General features: G+C 39.2%; 1 long non-coding RNA gene across 6 annotated transcripts; it reads left to right on the forward strand.

Annotated features, from left to right (window-relative positions):
- LOC128850341 (uncharacterized) lies at window positions 1–23,527 on the forward strand. Of its 6 annotated transcripts, none has more exons than XR_008447661.1 (5): window positions 1–405; window positions 5,127–6,606; window positions 8,227–8,354; window positions 17,360–17,443; window positions 18,715–23,516. It is a non-coding gene; the product is annotated as an uncharacterized LOC128850341 (long non-coding RNA). The 6 variants fall into 6 exon arrangements; XR_008447660.1 differs by having other exon boundaries at window positions 1–353; XR_008447663.1 differs by having other exon boundaries at window positions 1–273.
- The last annotated feature ends 730 nt before the right edge of the window (window positions 23,528–24,257 follow it).

Here is a 24,257-nt window from a genome sequence, read left to right on the forward strand (position 1 = left end):
GGGGGGTGTCCGTGGGGGTGTGTGCCTGCGTGCGTGGGATCTGTGCCGGGGGTCGGCGCTCTGGGGAAGGGGCGGCCTCCCCCACCCCGCAGGGCCCTGCTTCCCTGGAATCCAAGGGGGTTCGGCCGGGCCGGGTGCCCTGGAAGGCTGTGCTGTCCCCGGGCGGGGCTGCGCGGCCCGGCGGGCCCGAGGGGCCAGCGGCCTGCCTGGCGTTTCGCAAGGCTCCCTTGGGAGCGCGGGCGGCTGCAGAATGCGCCTATCATCGGCAGCCGGGTTAGCGAGACGCTGTTGCCGAGAGCAGCCACGGGAACGGTGTTGTCTGAAGCCTGGGCTGCTAGCAAGTGCTCCTCGCTGTAAATCGTTCATGTATTCGGGATCCGTGGAGGCCTCTGGCTTACCTCCGTGGTTGTCCTTGTACTTTTCTTCATTCGGTAACACTGAAAAATGGCCTGTAAATGGGGAACGGTCAGATGGAACAGGCCGCCCAGGGAGGTGGTGGAGTCACCAACCCTGGAGGTATTTAAAAGACGGGTAGGTGAGGTACTCAAGGACATGCTTTAGTGGCAGAGAGGAATGGTTGGACTTGATGATCCAAGAGGTCTTTCCCAACCTACTGATTTGATGATTCTGTGATTCTGTGTCCTCTTCATTCTAGATAATTTTTGTGCCACATCCACAAGTTTACAGAATGCTAGGAATATCTTAAGTACACTGTTTTTAGTCAGGAAGGTACCAGACATCAGGGATGTGTGGTTGAGTTGCTTCCTGCCATATGCTACAGGCTTTTGCCCACTTACTTTTTAGATTATCTCTGGCCTCATGTAGAATATGAGCTGTCTTTTATTTTTAGTTACAACTTTAGAGGAATAGGCAGATAGACCAGACAAACAGGGCATCTAATCCAATACCCTGTTTCAAAGACTGGCAGGCATGAGCTGCTAATGAGAACAAGAGTAAGAACTTGGGAAAAAATAGTGGAAGATAACCTATTTCTTACGTGTGCAGTACCAGTCTCTGTTTATGTTTGGTTTGCTTTCTGAAGTGGCTTAATATCCCCCCTAAAAATATTGTTCCTAACTCTGAGAATGTTGTGTATTTTGTACGTAGCAGAATAACACTGGCTGGGCACTACAGAGATTGTTTAGCTTTTCCACTTTCCTTAAGACAAAACCAGATACACTTAAATAGTCCCTGACAGCTATTTAGCTAACCTGCAGATTAAATTTATTAATATATGTCCCTATTCACAGCTGATGCTCTTTTTTAGCAATGCTGGGTGCTTGTAGTGTTGCTGTTCCTTCCATTGGTGTTCTCTACACTTAGTAGACCCAGTCCTTTCCATCTCTTTAGTTTTTAGTCTTTGAACTGTTGTTCATGTATCAAGACAACTGATATCTGGGGAATGTCTCAGTTTTTCATTGTGAGAGAATGTACTTCAGCATTACAATTTGTCACTTATGCTCCCTCTCCACATTATGGTTGGCATGTTTATGTTGATATAGGATTACAGTTTGAGAATTGTGTATAATTGGTAGAGTCTCAGTTTATACAGACATTCCTGGTTCACAAAAAAAATCTGTTTTGTCAGCAACAGGTTAAGTGAAAGCAGGCTCCAACCAGAGGGACAGCAGAAATGTTTGTTTGGTTTCTTACCCTTGTTTTAGCTTATCTTATGTGTCCTGTAAGATCAAGAGAGTTTTGCTCCTAAACAGACGTTCCAGGAGTACTCTCAACTTTCTCCCCTCCCCCCAGCCAACAGAAAGCCTCTTGTAACATTCTCATTCAGAAATCTGATAGCGTGAAGCAATTCCTGGTTTGTTGCCAGAACTTGTAGCACAACACCCCCCTTTCAAAACCGATCTCAGTCCTCCCTTACATATGGCATGTATTGTAACTCTTCAAATAAGCAAGGGCTCTTGAATTTTACAGGCTATTTACAGACTCAGTGTAAAACTTATTTCCAGGAAACTGAAGTTGTGCAGAAGAACAAAATGATTTGTCTGCAGTTGTACTTATTTTTTCTGTATTTGCACAAACTATTAGTCTAGTAACAATTTGGTTGCTGAATTCTGAATTGTGTGAACTCTTCTAAGATGATTGGCTTACCCAGAGATTTTTTTGTAGACTTGGAAATTGATGATACATGCTTCCCTGTGTGCCTTATCTCCCCTTCAGAGCATTTTGCAGATTTTGTAGACGCATGGAAAGATACCTCTAAAGTAAAAAGAAACAGCCTTCTGAACAGTCTAAGTCCCATTTCTCTATGATATCAGTTAGTGGGCACAAATCAGTCTTGTCTTTTCCAGCAGTCTTAATAACAACCATAATATGGATGGTAGGGTAGCCACTGTCCTTGTGGATGACTGGAAGGCAGTTGTAACAGCCCCTGTTGATCACTATTTTCTCCATTAATTCTTGAATTTCACAGTCGGGGCTGCTGTTTGCTTTGCCTTACACTACTCTAAGGAAATAATTCGACATCCGTGTTGCAAAGAGAAATAAGTGGAATTAAATATGGTTAGATATAATTTTCTCAGATGATCACCATCTACTCCAAATGTGGTTTATATTAATATTTCCGTTCTTTAAGATAAGGATTGAACATTTTGGGCAATTATGCTGTATCACTCAGTGGTCTGAGTTTTGTTTTTATTCTTATGAAACCTAGGGTTTTAATCTGAGAGGAGGATCATTAATGTTGCAGTGATTTCTAGTTCTGTGTCAGCATCTTCTCTAGTAATAAGTGCTTCGTTTTGAATCTTGTTAGTGAAGGTGAAACTCTAAACTGTGGTCACAAACATGAGGCCAAAACCTCTGCAGGTGTAAACAACATGGCCCATGGGAGCTGTAAATTCTTACATTATGGCACAGGGTCTTACAGCCTGGACGATAAAATAAATTGTCTGGGCCGTGGCCTCCTAAAATATACAAGACATTTTCTGGTGCTAGCAAGTGAAAACAAGTTAATGGCAGGATGACTGCCATTTGATAGATTCAGGGCATTTGGGATCCCAGGTAAAGGAAACAATTAACTGCTTCAGGCATGTTGTGAAGTGCCTTTTCTGCACATGGACGATTTCCTGGAAGACTTTTTAGTTTGGTTTACTGCATTATATTCACTAGTGATACCCGTTATAGTGCTGTATTCTGTACTGCATATGCAGTATAGTACTGACATGCAGGTAATACAAATACCAGTAATTTTAAGTTTCAGATACCTAGAGAAATTCAAAATTCTGGCCACATTTATAAATGTTCTGCAGACCAGCATTTTAATCTGCACATTGAATTAACCATTATGTGAAATAAGTTAGTCTGTTGAATTTACTAGCTATATGAGTCAAGAATAAAGGGAAGCTAATTGTCAGGAATTGGAAGGTCTATCAGATCAAATAGTTGTCTGATAATTTACGCTGGAATTTGTGTTCCAACATAGTGCTCAGATCAGGGCTATATAGAACGTTTCCAAGCTTCCATGATCCACAGCTAGGATATAAGTAGGTGGACCATGCCTTCATATCCTCTGGTTTTTTGAGTTCAGAAACAAGGGGCTAGCCAGGGAGTAGGCAGATGGGCAGTAACACTTGAAAAATGTTCAGTGATGGGCAAAGGTTTCTGGGTAGCTGCTTGACTATGGGAGCAGACATATTTTTACAGAATCACAGAATAATCTAGATTGCAAAAGACCTTTAAGATCATTGAGTCCCACTGTAAACATAACACTGCCAAGTTCACTACTATACCATGTCCTGGAGTGCCACATCTACATGGCTTTTAAATAACTCCAGGGATGGTGACTCAGCTTCCCTGGGCAGCCTGTTCCGATGCTTGACAAACCTTTTAGTGAAGAAATCTTTTTCCAATACCCTGTCTGAACATCCCCTGGATCATTTCAGCAGTTTTTTAACATGTGATGAAGTCTAGAGTCAATGCAAAATCTGCTGAGTCTGTGTGCCACAGAAAGAAAAAAATATTTCGTAGAATCATAGAATGGCTTTGAAGGACCTTAAAGATTGCCTGCTTCCACCTCCCACTGCCATGGGCAGGAACACCTCCCAGTAGATCAGGTTGCTCAAAGCCTCATCCAGCCTGGCCTTGAACACTTCCAGGGAAAGATTGTCCATGACATATTGCTGAAGTGTTATCTAGGTAGCATGAAGCATCCCCTAGATACATCAAGGCTGTGAAAAGATTCCTCAGTCCTGTATACATGTAGTGTTGGACATGGGTTGCTATCAGAACAGGGATTTGGGGGAAAGGTTTTCAAAGTTGTGCAGAAGTTGAACAACTTGTATCACTGTCCTGAACTTGAACTTATGAATATAGGTGTTTAGTGTCCTTACACTCAAGATGGATCTCCATCTTCTGATATTCTTTAACAGTAAGAAGAGTCACTTTTTTTTTTACCCAAGAGTGGAGAGAACAAATACGTTGGCCTGGACGTCCAGAACAGTAGCAGACTTTGGTGTTGAAGCAGTAGTCTTGTAGGCTATGAAGTTATGCTGAAGTTCCCCCATAGAGAAGGGAGGAGACAGGGTGGAAGGCAGCAGCAAGGCAAAAATGTAACTGTTGGGAATGATTTAGTGGGGGTAACAGTATTTCCGAGCTTTATAACTAACTGAAGGAGCTGCTCAGTGGCAGTGAAAAGCAGGCTTGGAAATTCATTATTTCCCTTTGAGGGAGGCTGGAGGATGTGGCTTTTTCCCTAGAGTGAATTGATGTTTGTGATCATTGTAACAAAGGGATATAAGTTCACTGAGCCAAGCAGCCTCTATAGGAACAACCTAATGCATATAACTTAGGCAAAAGCAAGTCCACTCGATGCTTAATGGCACTTGCTGTACCAAACTAGGAATGATGCATATAGCAACAGAACTATCCTCATTTTTTAGCATCACTATGCCCAGTAGATTGCTAAAATTTGAGACTTGGGGCAAGGTCTTGCATTTAAAATTCAAACAGCATCCCTAGAGCTATAACTGGGCTTCAGCAGTTCAGAAAAATCTTGTGATCAGAGGAGGAAGTTAGAAATGGGGATAGTTGACTCCTCCACATGTGATAAGCTTGACAGAGAAGCTTTGGGTTGATGAAGAGGACTTGACTAATACTTTTGTTATGATTCACAGGAAGAGGAATGGCAATGCCATGAAGCTGCAGCAAGGCATATGGAATAGAAAGAAGATTATTGCCTACTGAAAAATGATGGCACATCTGACAAGAGTGTTGTGGAACCTAAGAATCTGCTTGTTTTTCTGGGGAGGAAGGTATACAGTATGAGTTTGACAACTGCTGGAGCTAAAAATGCTTTGGAGTGATTCTGCATATGCAGCTGAAAGTGTACATGTGTCTTTGAAGAAGTGGTTAAGGCAAAGCACTCAGTGAAGGAGAAGACCCAAATAGGACTAGAAAGCGATTAAAAAGAAGAGGAAGAAGTCCTCAGAATGAGTGGGATTGCCTTTCCTACTTGACCACAAAGACTTTAATGAGCACTATGACCAACAACAAATATGTCAGAAAATGTCAGTCAGTCCTTCCTTGCCTATGTCATCTGATGGTTCAACAAAATAAAGTCATATATGAAGAACATAAGCCTTTATGCAGGCTGGCAGAAGTGATACTAGTAAAAGAAGAAAGCATTCTGAAAACTCAGGGCCGTGGTTCAGTCTTCTTTGTTATAGGATGTATCTTGCAATTGTGTTATAGATGCAATTGTGGATTCCTGTCTGATGTTGACCTCTTAAAAATTGTGTGTGAGTGACGCTTTCTCTCCTTTCCAGTGAGCAAGGGAATAGTCCTAGTCAGACAAATTGTGTCTGGCCATGGTTATTCAGATCTTCCTTCTGTTTTAGACAGGCTTTAACAATGTTCCAGTTTAGAGCACATGGAATGCTTCCTCAGGTTGTATGAGTATTGGCTTATAAGGCACAGAATTTCAAACGGAGGTGTGTCAGCTGCAGAGGGTAGCAGGGACAGCACGGAAGGTGCTGGCCTCCAGGCTTGATGGTGTGGTTGGTCAATCACACAGTGGAACTCTCCACACTAGGGCTAAAACTGGTCTGCATGAGGGCTGGTCTTAAGTAGTGGGATGACTCTAAACCTGAAGACCTACTGCTGACCTCTTCATCCTTCCTCTAAGTGCAAAGTGTTCTTAATTTACATAGAGCAAGCAGGATCATAGAACAACACAAAATAAAAAAAAAATTGCTGTAACAGTGAGGTACTGGCTAGCACATTGCTGTGCACATGGAGAAGCTGTAATAACAAGCAACAACTTTGTGCTATACGTTACTGTGTTTCATAACTGCTAGTCATGCTAATACTGGAAAGTACTTAGCAGGGTGATTGTGGCATGAGAACCTGTAGAAAATATTTCAGCTTGACTTTGTTTAACAACCATAAATTTTCTTCCTCTGAATTCACGTTAGGGTGACACCCAGCTACTGAAAACCTGTTCTGTTGTAGCATGCTGTGTATGAAAGAATATGTTGTTATTGTTGGAAACATGGGCTTTCTGGTACTACAGCTTGCGACTTCTCAGTATAGGATGGTAGACATTGATTGAAGAAACAGTGCACATGGAGCTTAAACAGAGGAAATCTGCTACAGGTGAGCTACTGGCAAATCCTTGTATTTTTTCCATGCTATACCTACTGTTAGACAGGAATCAATACAATAACATACCACTTGATTTCCAGGAAGAGAGCTTTCAGCAATGATATATAGTTAATTGTCTTAAAGTGACACATTTTAAAAAAGGATCTTTACAGCTTTATGCTTGAAGTTTTCTGCTTGAGCTGTTAGAGAACACAAAAGGCTGGAGCCTGTTGCTACAAGTGAAGACTGTGGGACTCACAGGGAAGTACATTCTTATCAGTAAAACTGAAGCCACATTCTGTGTTAGAGAACCATTCGCTGCTACTTTCCAGTTAAATTGGCTGATGCTATTCAGACCAGATCAGGCTATGTGTGGAAAAAATACATTCAGCTCTAAGTATTTTACTGATAGCATAAAGTCACCAAAAGTGAGTGCATTCGAGAGAGAGAGTAACAGCTTAATACCGTGAAGGAATGAAGACTTGAGAATGGCAGCAATTGGAAGTAACAAAAATCAGCATGACAGGTATATGTGTGTGTGAGAGGGAAACTAAGATCTACAAGAATGAGTACTGGAATATTTGTGCATGATCTTGTAGTACAAAAGGGTTGTCTATAGAATGAAATAAGCAACAGAATGACAGAGAACAAGGGACAATATAGGCTTTTGGTAATAACTTCCATTGCTATGAAATACTAGACTGTGGTATAGCTTCCATTAGCTATGAGTCTTAAGTAATTTATATCTGGAGTGAGCAATATATTTGGGTACCTAGGGAACGTATGCATTCACTGGAAAATAAAAGAGACAATAGTGATTTGTATTTGCAAATTCATAGTGCAACTTTATATGTGGTACAAAGATACAGATAAATTTCTTTTGCCGTGTGTGCTTCACTAACTTTGAGGATATACTTTGCATTTGACATTTCTGGTCTCACTAATCGATATTTTCCTTACTATACCATTTACTTTACCATTTATTAAGACTTATTCCTTTCTTTCATCTCCTTGTGCTCTTTTTCTTGTCTTCCATTGCCAACCTTCCTTTCATATCTTTTCCCCTCTGCTCACTTTGGCATTACCTTAAATACAGCTGCTGTATTTACAACTTGTTCAGGATCAATCTGTCGAAGTAATTCCTTCCAAGGATCATCCTAGGGAGAAGGTTAATTGGCTAAGAGTGTTTGTGTGCGGTATTTATGCTATGACTCATGTATATAACAAAACAAATTCTGCTGAAAATCTGAAATCACAGAGTTCCTTTTACTCCTGTCTCACTACCTGCAGTAACAAGTGCTTTGAAGTCAGAATTTAGCAAACAAACATGATGGTGGTTGTGCATAAGGCATGGCAAAATCAAGCCAAATTTCTCAGTAATGAAACTCCTCTGTAGTGCCAGCAGCGGTAAAAGCTTACTTTAGGAGGTAAGCCAGAGAGGTATGAATCATAGCCTGAAAGCATCTCCTATGCTGATCTGTGAAGTGTTCTTTTTAGAGCCAAGGCCTCAACTTAGAAATTGTTATTGTCATTGTTGCTTGAAACTCTGGTATGAATGTTTGTTTTGAAATTCTATTCTTTAACTTTCAAGAACAGAATTTGTAGCTTTTGTGATTTCTTTTTTTGTTGCAGCACACAAATTTCCTGTACTGGACTACAAGCTCATTGTCTTGCTGGTGCATAAATGTGGAAAAACGTTGACCATCTCCCAGAATTACGGATCCTAAAAGATTAAAGGAAATGACAGACTAATGTTAGAGGTAGGAGATGTAAATACAAACCCAGTTGTTATCATAATCATAGACTAATGATCCCTCTTTACAATCATTGTTTATTCCTCTCCTTGTCACTTTCCTGCCTGTTTTCTTTTGCCCTTCTTTTCTTCTTTAATTGTGGCTATTTGTCATTCAGCCTATAAAGGTTGACAAATATATTTTGTCTATAATTAATTAAGGAGTGAGAGAATCTTCTTGGAGATAGATGTATACTCAAGATCGCTTTTAAGCCATCTCAGTATCAATATTTTCTGAAACACATAGGCTGCTCCCGTGTTTATTTTTGCGCCTTTTCTGAATAGATCCTTTACAAAACTCTTTGCTAGTATTTGCTTCAGATTTAGAGTTCCTATATAATTACTTTAATTTTATTATATGATTGTCTGTGATAATCAGTATCAATTAAAAGAATAATTTGTTCATTAGTGATAGTTTGTTGAACCAGAGGTGTTAACCTTTTCACTCCTCTGATATTTTACATGCAGTCCTTAGCAATGTGAATAAATGTACTTCAGAAATGCTTATAAGTTCTTATGCTACTAATAATTTTCTCCTGTTAAGCTTGAATCAAAAGGAGCCATTAACAAATTACTTTTAATACATTAGATTTGATGAAAATTTCTATGATTACATTAACATTCACCTGGTAAGTTCCTCTTGGCAGCTTCATACTGTATATTACATGCATGTCAACATATAACAGCAATAGTGTATGCAGTTTCTTGTAAATTAAATATTTGAAAAACATTAGTGGGAAGTTGGGTAATCTCACCTTTGTATGTGTTGAGTGCACTGTCCTCCCATGAGCTGCTGGTGGATAATACAAACTTTGAGAGGAGACTTGGGCTTCAGTGCCTTCAGAACTTTTCAGACTGGGCTATTAGTCCTTGTACTGTCTGATGCATATTATTTATAGGGTTACTGGAATATATTAATCATGTCTTTTTAGATTTTTTTTTTAATGTTACATTTATACATACCTTATTACAAGTTTAATCGTGCATCATGCTCAATCCGTTCTCAGCTCAGCCTGTATTTGTGTTTGGGATTGCTCTGACCCAGGTGCAGGACCTTGCACTTGTCCTTGTTGAACTTCATTAGGTTTGCACAGGCCCACTTCTCAAGCCTGTGAAGATCCCTCTGGATGGTGTCCTTTCCCTCCAGTGTGTTGACTGTACCACACAGCTTGTTGTCGTCAGCAAACTTGCTGAGGTTACACTTGATCCCACTGTCCATGTCTGCAACAAAGATGTTAAACAACACTGGTTCCAATGCCAACCTCTGTGGAATGCCAGTTGTTACTGTTCTCCATTTGGATACTGAGCTATTAACCACAACCCTTTGAGTGTGGCCAGCCAGCTAATTCCTTATCCACTGAGTAGTCCATCCGTCAAATCCGTGTCTCCAAATTAGAGAATAGACTGTTGTATGGGGCAGTGGCAAATGCTTGGCATGTATAGGTAGATGGTGTCAGTTACTCTTCCCTGATCCATCAATCTACTTTGGATAAACACCCCTCTACTTTGGAGTCATTATATGTTTAGTGTAAAGATATATTCTGTATCTCATTTTGAAAAAAGCTGGCCTGTAGTGCCCTTGTGTGCCATTCCCATCCACAGGATAGGCCCTCCAATGTTGTGTAAGTTATGGTCCAAAGTTGCTTTCCAGGTTATTTGTAGCTCAAGGTTTCTTGGAACATTTGGTGTTTTCAGGAATGAACTGGTAGTTGCTGTCTCTCTGCTCTACTGCAGTGTTTTATGTTTTAGGCTTTCTTTTTCCTGCCTTGTCTTCCTTTAGAGCTTTTTTTTTTTTTTTTTAAATTGTTTTTTCCTTGCTTGCTTCACTGCCCTTCCTTCTTCTGACTTTTGCATCTGGCTTTATTTAGTGTTGTCAAGGGCATGTTTCAGTGTCAGAAGGCAAATTTTGTAAGGGTCTGGTACCACAGCCTGTGATCTATGAGAACACTTGCCACACACAGAAGTACTAGGAGGGATGAAAAGGAAGATATGATTAACAAGATACTACCCTCACTGCCTGAGTTAGGACTTTGTGGCAGCCAGAAAGTAGTACCTCACATACAGATGAGTTATTGACTGTATGGTGATGGGATCTTTCCCCTTGGGAAGAAGCAGTTCCTGGCTCCTGTTGATTTCCTTCCAGCAAACCTAACCACTGACTTAGAAAAGAAAAATATAACCTGACATTTAATCCTTTGCAAGTTGCTGACTCTTGTATCTGAGGGATGAGGGGAAAGTATTCTCAGTGATCACAAAGTTCTTTTCTCTATAAGCAGTAATACTTTGTTTATGGCCTTGGGGAAAAAAAAAAAAAAGAAAGAAAAAGAAAAGTCTGTGTTCAAGACAGAAAGTTCAGAGTAATTTCTGTGTGTGAGAGGGCCCTTTTACAGATGATTGAATTCAGCTGAGTCTGGGGTGAATGTAACAATTGTTTAATAATGTGAAGCCTTAAATTATATCCAGCTGATTCTGTAGGGGGATTTTGCAGACAGGAAGAAGTTAATTATCCAAAGCTGGATCCAGATCAAGATTAGGGTTATTGGCTCACACACTGGAGGGCTGATAGCTCTTAAGGGGTAACTGACATAGGTTTTTTTATATCATTTGTAAGTATGTGCTATGCTGCAAGAAGGTACTTTTCCAGCCAGCTCGAGAAACAACCTTTTGCCTGCTCATTAATCAATTATGCTTTTTTTTTGAGAAAAGGAATGTAACCCAACAAAATAGTCCAATAGTTACTGCAAAAAAATCTAAGTAGAACCTTTTTTAAGTCATGATTTAGGATTTTTTATGCCTTTTCATATCATGGATGCGAGCTCTTATACAAAAAAATTCTGTTGGTAATAGCCTTATTACTGCATCTTTTCCCTGTCAAATCTAGTCAGAATCAACCTGACCAGTAATGTTTTCACTGCTCTCACTGGTCATAATGTGGTCATCTTGATGATAGGGATATATTGAAGAATCTTTGCTAGATTTTTGTTGTATTAATGGCTACTGATTTGATTCCTGAACTGTGAAGTGAGACTTACTGATCAAATTCTAGACCAGAAAGATAATGAGTGTTTTGTTATTGACTCTCTGAGGAACTAAATCTTCGGCCACTGTTAGAAAATTAAGCATGAGTATTAATTAATCCTAATTGATTATATTAATCCTAATTCTGGTTTCATTTAAATGAGGAGGAATTTGATGTTGAGTTCAGTAACAATTGGACTGGACTCCCATTGTCAAATTCTGCAGGGTTCTGCTGATCTCCTCTTTTTCACATGGAACCTAAGCAATCAATACCATTTGTAATAATTTATAGGAAAATAGTCAAGAATACGAATTGTCATAAGAATGATATTATTTCATGTTTAACTTACAACTTGATGTAACACAGTAGTCAAAAGATTTCAGAGGTTATAATCTATACATAAAGTGAATTTACTATCCCCTTTCAAAGTAGCTTTAGGGATGCTGAAACTCAGGTGCATGGAGGAATGGAAATAAACTTATTACTGTGTTCTTAAGACAGGTTGCTGCTTAGAAATTAAGAAGAAACTACTTATTTCCAATTATAACAGGCAAGATGTTCTGAATTGGACCCAAGACGTGCGAGATCATTGTGAAAGTATCTTGAACCATTCAGAAACTTTATGAAATACTGCTATACAAAAGTGAAGTTGTTCCAAGATCCAGTAGTATCTTTTTTCTGTTGCTAAATTTAATTGAGGAGGTGTTCTAGGATATGTAAAGCCTGTATCTGGTAGGAGAAGACCTTACTGCAGCAGCAACCTTCTTCTCCTTTAGGAGACTTTTTCTTGTAATGCAGTGTATCTGTGTTAAATGAGTTTGATCTATATGTGCTAGTTTTGTAGAACTAATATTTTGTAGGTGGTCTAAAGTGCAGGCAAAAAAATGACAACTCTGTGCAGACAGAATTCATTTTCTGCAAGGGAATTTCATCTCTTGTGAGCATAAAAAATGTAGCATCTAAATAATGTTTTGTAAAAGTTGCTGATGTACAAATGGAGACTGAAAACCAAAGTTTCCTAGGAAAAAAATTGCTGTATAAAGGAAAAGTATAGGGAAATTCTGATCTTGCTGAACTTAATTATTTTTCCCTTGTCTTTTACATGGTCAGTTTTCACCATCAGTTTTCCAAAAATAGGCTACCTGCATGAGTAAGTGAGATCTAACAAAAAATGTGAAGAAAAGTCATGGTAACAGAGGTCTTCTACATTTTGAGCCTTTAACAGTACATTTTTTACACAGTGTAATTTTTCAGTAACTGTTGATTATTTTAAACATGTACTGATTTTTGAAAGATTGATGACAACATAGTATCAATTCCTTCAGGAAATGAAGCTCCAGTGTAATGGTGATGTGAAATGAAAAAATGAGAAAACAAGGACAAGATGCTTACTGCTTGACTGACTGACCTACACACAGCTGGGAAGGAAAGGAAATACAGCAAATCCATTTCCTATTCCAGTCAAACCCTCGTGCTAAAAAAGAGCTAGGAATAGTAATGGCAAGATAAGTTGTCTGAAAAGGGCCACAAATTGTCAAGGTGAAAAGGAGAGTAACAAGGTTATTGAAGAGACAGAGAGCACGTTGTGACTCTGTCAACCCTATTTTTAGTTGTGTATGTATTTTAGCTTCTGCAAGAAAGAGAAAAAAATATCTTTTATTATTTACCTTACACAAAGAATGTTATAATTTGCTTAAAATAAGTTGATTTAAGCAAATTTCAAAATTTTAGTCTTCTCCATTTCTTGCACTGAAGTTTGCGGGGTTTCTCTCAGTTTTTGATTAGATTTATAAAATGAGCATGCAATCACTCTGCTGTGAAAAGCAAACATATTTCTCTAATTATTAAAGAACTGTGTTATATATATATATTACTATAACTGTGTTATAGTTCCTTTTTTGAATTCTTGCCAATAATAGTACTTGCCTACTTTTGTAGAAGTATCTAAAGATCTGAGGTGACTGTAAGTAGGCACAGCAAGCGTTGTGTTGTCTAATCTTAGTATGGGAAGTGCTTCCTAACCCAGCAACTAATAACACGGGAATGAGATTTGATATTTTTCCATCTTAGTGTTGTTGTGGTATACCAGTAGTAGCATCAAATGCTGCACCATTCACCTCAGATACAAGTTTGTTAAGGCTTTTCCTACCAGCCCATATTTCCTAGGAAACAATCAACATTTAAGCGGGGTCTGACATGAATTTAAATGATGGGTTTGAATTTGTGAGCCAGGCTGTGTAAATTCACTGACTTCAGACCCTTCAGAATCTGTAAATGTTTCAGGTTTTTGGTATATCTGTTGTTTTGCTAAGCCCAATCATCAAGCAAAGCCCTTTGTGTTCTCCACTAACCATGATTAACCAGCTGGCAGCTGTCTGTAGATTTAGTTTCCCAAAACATAATTTCTTTCCAGTGCTAAGCCTAGGAGGATGACTGGGGGCCTCCACTGGCATCTGTTTTTTTGTTATTTTAAAAAATTGCTTCCAGTATTTCTGCCCAGGACCTAGCACCCTTATTTAGAGTATTTCCAGCAGATGGGGAGGAATGTTCAATTTTCCTCACATTCAGCACATTTGCAAAGAATGATGATTTCTTTTTTTGGGCTATGATGGAACAAGATACCAGTGTATTATTATGTTTCATGGAGGGTTTCTTTGTCAGTTGCATTTCTTTATCATCCCAGAAATCTCTTAGATGCCACTGTTCATCATCATTGTATTGCTTCAACTATGTTATAAAAGCAGAAGCTTAGTCTGCAGAGCCAGTCTGCTCGAAGAAATACTTTGTCTTCTACCTCTTACAGCTTTGCTTTCACGAAAACTGTGGTAGCCATGTCCAACAATTACAATTTAGAAAACAAACAAATGCTCTAGCTTACAGGAAGAGCAAAATAGTGCTCAATTCCAAGATAATAAGAATTGTTAAAAAAGCAAACCAAAACAATGTTATTTGTATTTTTTACTCCTGGTTTGGAAGAGTGTCAAATTTGCATGCTTGTAGAAGCTTTAAATTATAAAGATTAACTCTGTGGTTTTGGTAGTGTTTTGTGCTAGTAACCTGACTTGCACACCCTCTGCTACAACATAGAGGATTTATATTCTAAATATATGAGCCAATAACATTGCAAGGCTGGAAAGCAAAAACTTAGCAGTGCTATGAAAACAGTGAAGCTATGCTGAAGTTATGTTGACATTGAAGGGGTTTACTTTTAAGAGTGATGAGGATGGTACTCATCACTTCAACTTTGTACTTCACCTTTGTAATGTGATGGCAGAAAGAAGAAAAATAGCTGCTTTCCACTGTCCATTTTGTGGCCCCTTCTCCAATTGTACCTAGGTAAGATTATTTTAAGGAGTGTTCTCAGCAGCCAGATTAGTACATTTTCAGTGAAACAATTCTGTCCCAAGCCTAGGAAGTACAGATAAGAAATAAAAAAGAAATATTAATGTAAAGTTTGTGGTTAAGTAATTATTGGTATGAGGAAGTCTGCCTTCCCATTTTTTTCATCAGCTGATTCATCCAGATCAGGTCTTCTATCAGTTCTGAATAGACCGAAGTCAGTGTAGTCTAGAAAGCTGTCATGGGTGTTTCTGAACATTTTCAATCTATGCTAAGAAAGGCTGTGGTTAGCGTAGTTACATGATAGCCTCTCTTTATGTGCCTAGAGAATTATGTAGGACACAGAATAAGCTCAAATAACACTAGCAGGGAAAGTCTATGGAAGGACTATGGGAATGGGTCACAGTTCTTAATCTTTCCAGGCTGCAATGTAGGCAGAAGCTGTTTCAGAGTGTATTCTAGAAGAGAGGGTGTGGAAGTTCTCATAGTCCTCAGGGACCTCATGATTTGGCAGGTGAATTCCCCCTTCACAAACACCCTTACAGCCTGTAGCTCCTGGCATCTTGCCTGTTTCTCTGGTTTGAAAAGAGAGGGGTGAATTTCCATGTATAAAAGTAGCTCTGTCTGCAGTTCACCTCAAATAGTTGTTGAGCAGCTGCCACATTTTCTAGCTGGCCTTAAGCCTCAAACTGTGGGACAAAAACTTTCTGAAAGCACAAGGGAACATAAAATATATTTTTTTTGGTGATTTTTTTATATAAACACTTGTACTACGCTGGAGATGTTGTTCAGATGCAAATTAGAATTTGTCCTAAAGAGGATGAGAAATATTTAGGAAAAAAGCTGTTTGTCTTTCTATTTTCACTTTCTGTTTTAAATTGTACAAAGCTTGTGAGTGCTGATTATAGTATTTCCTCTTCTTGTAATGATCCTCTCTAACACAAACACTCATGTAAGCATTGCTGCAAATAGGTCTGTCATGACTTTTTTTCTTTTAACATCAGGAGTGTAAAGGAGTCTAAAAAAGAGGTTTAAAATTAAAAAAATCTCAAGTATTTAGAAAAATGCTTGAAATGCTTTATAATACTAACAAAATGTCAAGAATTTGTACTAAATGTATCTTTATGCTCTTGTGATATGAGATAAAAAGGGTTCTGAAAGTCCTGCTGCCCTTATTTGCTGGTATGTGTTGCAATCTGACAGCATCCCAGAGATCTATAAATGTTATTTTAAAATTGATGGGAACATTTAAAGCTGAATCAGTTACTTGATTCTGACTGGCCCACTATGCTAGTGATTTCACACTGGTACATGGAAGAATCCAAGCAGCTGTATTTTTCAGCTGGCCTTGTTTTATCTGACCTACACCAAATGCAATCTTCCATTTTAGAGAACATGTTTAAATCTCTGGATTCTAAAATTAGTAATGGGAGTGAGGTAGGGGGCAAGAGATGCTCTGCAGGAGGATTAAAGATTCTTTGAAAGAGTGAAGCTATGTAACTGTTGAAAGAACGTTGATTTCTTAGTTTCTATGCATTGCTGACATGTTTGGAGGACCACAGGCTGTTACTAATTTTGTTATAGCTAATACTTAGTGAAAGCCTAAGAATTGTGCATATATGATGATTATATTTTATCCACTGCTGAAATGGAGCCCCTTCCTAGGATGGAATGCAATGACTGTTGGAAGGGTTTATGAGCACTACAAGATTTGTATGTATCCATGTTAATAGGTCTGTCCTGTCATTTCACACTGAGAAAGCTTACGCTGTATGCATGGTACATAACTAGGCGATGCATAGGCAATGTGTGTAAAACACTGATGAAATCCCACATTCAGATAAAAAGAGAATATGACAATATAAGCTTATAAAAATCAAGTAGGAAGGACATTAATCTTACTTGGAAGATGTTGCATGGCAATGACAATGTGAAGGTTTTCAGTCTATTTGAGAATTAACAGTCCCCATGAGAATAGTGCAATAGGGAAGACAACCACCAGAAGTGTAAGAAAGAGAAAGCAGACCTTTCACATGTGAATGGTTTAATCAAAGTGTCATTCAAATCACCATTTGTTTAATTCCTGAATGTTGTTTCACAGAGCTCATGTAAAGAAAAACACAATATGAAAAGAAGTTCACAAATTTTATGATTTTCTTACCATAGTTCTGTGAAATGCATTTTATAACATGCTCAGCAAATGTTCTTTCTGATTAATGGGTATCAGAAATTGATAGCTTAGCCTTCCTCTCTCCAAGTAATGTATCTTTCTTTTATGGGTGGAGGATCTGAAATAAGATGATAAAAGGAAAAAAACCACTCCCTGCTACCCTGGAAGCTTCCTTTTCTACTGAGCTGTTTTGAAAACTGAACGGAGTCACTGATATTAATGGATGATGACATGAGAATACCACCATTTTCAGGCATTAATTGCAAACAGGCATTTTATTTTTGATTTTAGAAAGCTACTAAGCACATGTATGGCTGAATCAAGAAACTAAGCAAGACTTCTTTGCTGTATCACCTTGACCAAATAGTTTCATTTCACTGTTGCTGTTACTCTTGCTACTCTATGTGAAGCCTGGTTATTTCAGCTCTAAATTTTGGGTTCACAGGTTCTGTTTCTTGTGAAGAATTTGCACAGTAAGAAGCACAGTGAGATTTAAATCTTCACTGGAATGTCCGGGTACTACTTTGATGTAAGTAAATCAATTACAAGCAGTTAAATAAGTAGTCACATCTTACGTATAATAGATGGAGTTTAGTGCAATTAGAGTCTAATGGAACAAGAATGAATAGCAAAAGATTTGCCTACAGCTTGGGAGAGGACGGATGCAGCCTGAGGCAATACTGGCTTCTGCTACAAGCTGTATTTCCAGTTATGCTGACTGCAAAGTGAAAGAATATTTTGCATAATGGATTTTGCAGTTTTTTTTGCTGTTTAAGCCAACCACACAAATCACATCCTAAATGGTTTCTCTTTCATAAATCCCAATTCAGCTTATTGTCACATGCCCCGCTGCTCAGTGACATTCCACTCTCCCATAAACGTATTTATTGGTTACTTTCTTAAACTCTTGCTAGAGGCTATTAAGAGTGCTTGCCAGTAATATCTTAATTTAAATTGGTTAAGTATTCCCAGAAAGCCATAACTGTTAGCACAGTCCTGGTACTTTACAGCACAGCTGTACAATGCTAAACAAGTCACGTGTATAGAACACATTCCTGAGGTGGTGTCTGATCCAGCTGTGTTGGTGCTGAGCAGTATGAATGGGTGGTGTGAAAATCAGTGTTTGTGTGGAGCAGAAGGTGAACAGGAATCCTCAAGAGAAGGGAGATTCAGTATTTGGATGACAATAGGAAGAGAAGAAATAAGCTCTTCTGGCTCTGCCTGGAAAGCAGGTTCCCATTCTGAATGCAGAAACTCGGAATGTGTTCTGGTGTTTGTTTCTTTGTATGTGGGGCACAACCCTGCAGATGTTCTTAAAAAATAATCAGATTCAGACGGAGACCATGCTGCTACCTTTTGTGAATAGCTTGTTTTGATTTTTTTTTCAGCCACTTAGGATCTGGGTATAATACTTGCTTTCACAATTACTGTGAATACCTCCTTGAAGCTCTTGCTTTAGCTTAAAACACACTGTGCGCTTCACCTTGGAAATGTGGTGTCTTGCGGTTGTTCCTCAGTTCCTTCCTTTCCCCTTGGCAACAGCTTTCCAGGGAGCTTCTGTATGGGCACATGAGACTCATTGTCATCTTCCCTTCCATTTTGTTGCTATGCTGCTCTCTTGTGCCAAACTAGGCACTATGGTTTCCTCTTTGCAGAGGGTTGGGGTGGCAAGTGTAAGCCTCAGGAAGCAAGGTCTCATTTAAAAAAATTGTATCTTACTAATCCATTGGAATGCCACTGAAATAAGTGAAGGTAACATACCATTTTTATGAAGAGACTTTTTTTTTTTTTTTTTTTCAGATCATGCAGCAGAAAGGAACTGGTCATTTGAGATAACTGGTTTGTTTTCCTAGAATTTCAACATTTATCTGACACTCCTTTACCATTAAAAACAACACAAAAAATACTCAACCACCCCACATCACCAGGTGTTCATGTTCAATGTTTTCTTACTCACTGCACAGACAAGACTACACATTCTAGGACACTTGCCCAGGAAGATTGGGTAGTCACTTTAAAAATGATAGACTGACAATTTTAGTCCAAAAATATAACAAATACATGTCATCATTCAGAGGCAGTACACCATACCTTGATGTACTAGAACTAATTAGAGCTATTTGATGTTGTGACATGGCTGTTTGAGTGTTCATATAATATGAGGTGTTACCGTTTCCAATAATGCATCATATTACTGTGCATTGATGGCATTGAGGAGTTAACACTGTTGATCCTATTCAACAGCTGGAGGGTCAGTGCTGACTGCTTCCAGGGATCTCCCATAACAGATGAAAGGAGTGGTCCCTAGCAGAATTCAGACTCTTGAAGAAATCCAGATGACTGCCAAATCAAAAATGTCACTAGGTGAAAAACATAAAAAATGTTTTTCTCTCTAAAAATTCTCTCAAGCTGCATACATTTAAAAATAGCTTAAGAGTTGGTTTCTCAGACTAACTGTAGGATTGTTATTGTTGATAGATGTGCCTCAAAGGAAGTAGTTCACACCTGTGGCAGCGTTTCTTTGAAGATCTCTTTATTTAGAGAACATTTTGACACAGATCTCTGTTATCGCTCAGCTTCGGGCAGTGGAGGAATTAAAATTATTCTTGTACAGTGTTTGGAACAGAACAATCAACTTGGCTGTCCATGTGATATTGTTATGTAGTTAAATAATACAATGTGGTTATGCATAGCAACTGACAGGAAAAAAAAAATCCTGTTGTGTGGAATGCAGAATTTGTCATGCTCTTGCAGGTTATAAACTTGCAGAAATGCACAGTAATGTGAGAATTAGATTGATGTTTTGACAGAGTTGAGAAGATGGGCCAGGAGATTAGTAAAGCTTCTACTCATGTAATGGCATATTCAAAGAAAACCATAAACAGAGGAAGGTTAGTGCAGAGAGGTAAGTCTATAAACTTTATTCACATTTTAGATCAGGATAATATAAGTTATCACTTGAAACAATTCGTACCTACTAGTTTGAACTGGCCTGACTGTTGAACTTAGACCAACATTCGGGTTCATAAACTAGAATTATGGAGTTTACAATGTTAAACAAAGGAGTTATGGTACTGTGGATTTTATTTTCATGGCTGCATGTATGTTAGAGGCACAGTAACAGAAGAAACTTTTCAGAGTAGACTGCTGGCTGAAACAGAGTGTGTCAGTAAGGACTGAACTCATGCTATTGATTTCCAGGGGCCTCCATGGTTTAAGTTGATGATTTTGGTTCAGCTCACAGAAGACGGTTGTAAGCACTGTTAGCCCTCACCTTTTAAATCTTAAAGGCAAGTCAAAGAAAATAACGAATAAACTTATGATTTAGATTTTACTGCGAGAATTTTCAATTTGTTACAAATGGAGAACATGACAACCTCCTCCAGCCCTGCCTCCTCAGCACTGTCCTGTGGTTAACCTGTAAATACAGCTTTGCATTCCCAAGTGCTGGTCATCCACCGTCTTTTTTTGGGTGAAAACTATATGCTGAGGTACTTACAAGCAATGTTGGCCAAGAAAGGTTGTGCTGACCTCATGTATTGTATTTGATGTCCTTCCATGGGCAGTACTAGAGGGTAGCAACACTTTGATTTGGATCAGATAAAGGATGTGGAACAAAACTGTTCCCTGTGAGAAGAGCCTCTCCTGTGTGGCAACAGTCATTGTTCAGTGACTATTGCAGAAAACCTGATGTAGGTATTATACGACAAGTTCAGTTAGAATTCACAAAACCCATCAGGAGAGCAGCTGGAATGTGCTTTTTATGTATTAGCTTGTTTAATCTCTTTTCTGTTGTTTGGGATGGCAGAGTGGTACTGTGACTCCAAAATCTCTGCCCGTTCTCTTCCATCCTCTAAGGAGATTGAGAAGACAAGGAGACTCAAGAAGACAAAGGAAGAGCTAATCTCAGCTGGCAGACAATTTGCCCAATACTTCGCTATGCCTTTTCTAGCCTGGATAGTAATCACACAAAGTAACTGCCATGAAGAAGGCTGTCACTTAATTTTCCTGAAGATAAAGGCTCTTTCTCAGTCCTTTACTACTGCTCTGGGGCTGTGGTTCTTGGCCAAGATCCCCAGCGTCTTGTGTGAACTCTTCTAGCCATGGGTAATGTTCTTCAGACTGTCAGTAATAGCACTGTGACTACTACACATGCCCCAATGGGAGCTCTGCAGCTGAGCTGGCCAGGATGGCTTTCAGCCAAGAATAAGCATAGTCCATTGGTCAGGATCTGCTTTCACACCCTGACTCTCTGCACTGTGCCCTGAGGACAGTCATTTATAATCTTTACTTTTTGGTCCCTAGTTTTCTTCCTGCATTTCTTCAACTGATTGTTATAAACACTCACAAGCAAGTTCCCGTAAAGAGGGAAAACAGAAGCCACATTTTGGAGGGTTAATGCCCGAGGGTTAAGCACTGAAGATAAACCTCCAACCCCAGTTCTCAGAAGCCACTAGTGGAAATGTAGTGTCTAATCTTTCTGCCTAAGTTTCTTCATATGTCACGTTTGGATAATATTATTTACTAGCATACTGGGAAGGTTTCAGTGATGGAGGGAATGTTTCAGTGATGGAGTGATTATTTATTGCGAAGCACTATATTTGATTAGAACTTATAAAAATATCTTCCAGTTAGTTACAAGATCTCTGTGGATTTTAGTACCCAGGTGCCATCCTCACATAAAAACTGAGAGGAGAATAAAACATCTGTGAAAGCAGACTATCTTCCTGTTTACCACCTTACCCGAGAACACTGCGAAACTGGTACTTGCTTTTTTTCCATTTAGGTACAGAGCTTACCGTGGTTCCTGCCACAACCTTACAGTCTGCTTTTGACACTTGTCTGACGTGTGCTAATCTTACATAAGCAAAAATAACATTGAAAACTCATGTTAACAATTCTGACAGTACTGATGTCAAATGAAATTTTCTTTTTGAAAAAGAATTCAGAAAATTATTTCTTGCTGTTTTGAACCAAGAAACTTAGGACTGCACAGTTACTGTGGTTTAAGAAGGTGGTGTCTGAATTCTCAGTGACTACTCCAATGAAAGGAGTAAGATAGCTGGCAATCCTGGCACACTGATTTTTGCCTTTTTGAAACTGTAAGTAGTAGAGCTCTGCATCAGTAATGGTGTAGGAGAAGCTCGAACTGTGCTTTTAAAGTGCCTATAAATGCAGTCTTCAACTAAGGGTACAGTAGGTAGATAGGTATTTAAGAGTGAAGACAAGAAAATCCTGATGTAAATTCATCAGGCATACCCCTCACCAAAAAAAACTCAGAAGGAAGTAGAAGGACGTCAAGGACACAAACTGCTTCTCATGGCCTATGCCACTGACAGGTCACTACATTTCTGAGTGGAAAATTTCTGTGCATATTAATTATCACGAATCCTTCTAATAGGCATGATTTTGTCTCATGAAGAAGCCCAAACAATGGCAAATTAGAACCAGCTTTTGCAAAATATGTCTTGTAACTGAATGGAAATAAGATGGGAAAATTATTTACAGGAAAATAAATGTTTAAAAAATATTTAGCGTAGAGACAAAGAGTGCAGGGACAATGACAAACTTCAAGTGGCTTTAGTGTGTAGTTTCTAGGATGTACTGTAAAAAAATGCCCAAATCAACAATGAGAGGAAAATCTCTGTAAGAACACAACATAGTGATGTCAAGCACAACCTGCTTGACTCTGCAGGTTCTTCCTGATGTTTGCAGAGCTGGAGAATATCATACCATGATGCCAAGTACCCTAGCGAACCATGGTGCCAAGAGCCCTAGAGCACTGCAAAGGGCGAGATGGGAAATGAACATTATTGCAGGAGGCTGTACCATGCTCTATCTGCAGAGCTTACGAGACTCTAGCATTGAAGAAGCACTAGACACTGTAATAGGAGAGGCCAAAGTGCAAAATTATTTTTCAGGATTTGGATATTAGAATTTTCAAAAGCATCCAATCCATTTCTGATAAATTCCCCACAAAGGATGTCTCTTTGGATCAACAGCTAGAGGGTGAATGAACCTTTAAGAAGTTCCAGCTCTCCAGATCAGAAAAAAACACATCTGTCTGGTACTAGGATTTGGATGGAAATGGGAGGCAGAGACTCTGTCTGGGTTAAGTTGTTGTTTAACAGTTTGGTTTAGCTGTTCTTAGAAATAAATCTCTGCCTTATTTCTGAGAGTCTACTACAAATAGTCACTTTAGGAACAGGAGACGATTGGCAAATTTTAGAAACTGAAAATGCAGTCTTTACAACTGTGTATTTAGTATAGCCTTTCTGGTTAGACCTTGTATTTTTTCCTTCCGTGGATGATACTGTCCCATTTCTTTTCAGTCATTAAAGTCTAGCCAACTAATCATGCACTGTGGGAAGGTCTGTCTTCATAGTTTTCGGCATATGTGCAAAGACTTTCAACTCAGTTGACAAGCTGAAATTATAGCTGAAGTTTGTGGCACTGTGTGTAAGCAGGGGATCTGCCTTTCCTGCTTCTTCTCCTTGCTTGTCCTTTTACCAAAATGATCTTCCTGGTGTAATCTTGATAGGGAGGGCAATGGCTGTGAGGTCTTTTGTTGTGATGATTATGGCAACAGAGACACATTGGGAGGGCTGGACAAAGCCTTTTCTTAGTGTATTGGTGTGTTTAGGCAGTTTCAGTCTGCTCCTGTGTGATATAAGGAACTCCACCACATCCTTCTTCCAAAGGCTGGGATTCCACACGCTGAGCGCAGAAACATGCACGAAGGGTTAGGAAGGCATATGTTCATGGAGTAGAGTACTCCTTCTGGATAGATATGAACACCTGCTTGACTCTGCAGGTTCTCTTCCTGGAGAATATCATACCATCATGCCAAGTACCCTAGCACACCATGATGCCAAGAGCCCTAGAGCACTGCAAATTGCGAGATGGGGAATGAACGTTATTGCAGGAGGCTGTACCATGTGGCTATCTACAGAGCTTAGGAGACTCAGTACAGATACAGAAGACGGCCCTTGGCAGTGTCGCCTGGCAGTGAGGGAATCATTGAACCGTAGGGTCCTGATGGGCCAGGAGGTTATTTCTTGGCTCTATGTCAACTGCTTCATGTCAAGTACTACTGACTGGCCTTGGTTAGAGGTGGCTTTGATGCTGGACATGACAACCTGTGGTGTAATGCTGAGCTTTTCCACTAATAGTGACAGCACTGAAAAACCTTTACTTCCTGTCAAACTAGAGAATGTAGGAAGGCCCTATCAAAATGAGAGAAAAATTCCACTTTAAGAATCCAAAACCAAATAATGTGTACTTTGAATACTTCTGTGTTCCAAATGAGTATTATAATGCAAATGCATTGTAAGAAGAATGAT

This window comes from Cuculus canorus, chromosome Z, assembly GCF_017976375.1.
Source record: "Cuculus canorus isolate bCucCan1 chromosome Z, bCucCan1.pri, whole genome shotgun sequence".
In the NCBI taxonomy this organism is placed as follows: domain Eukaryota; kingdom Metazoa; phylum Chordata; class Aves; order Cuculiformes; family Cuculidae; genus Cuculus; species Cuculus canorus.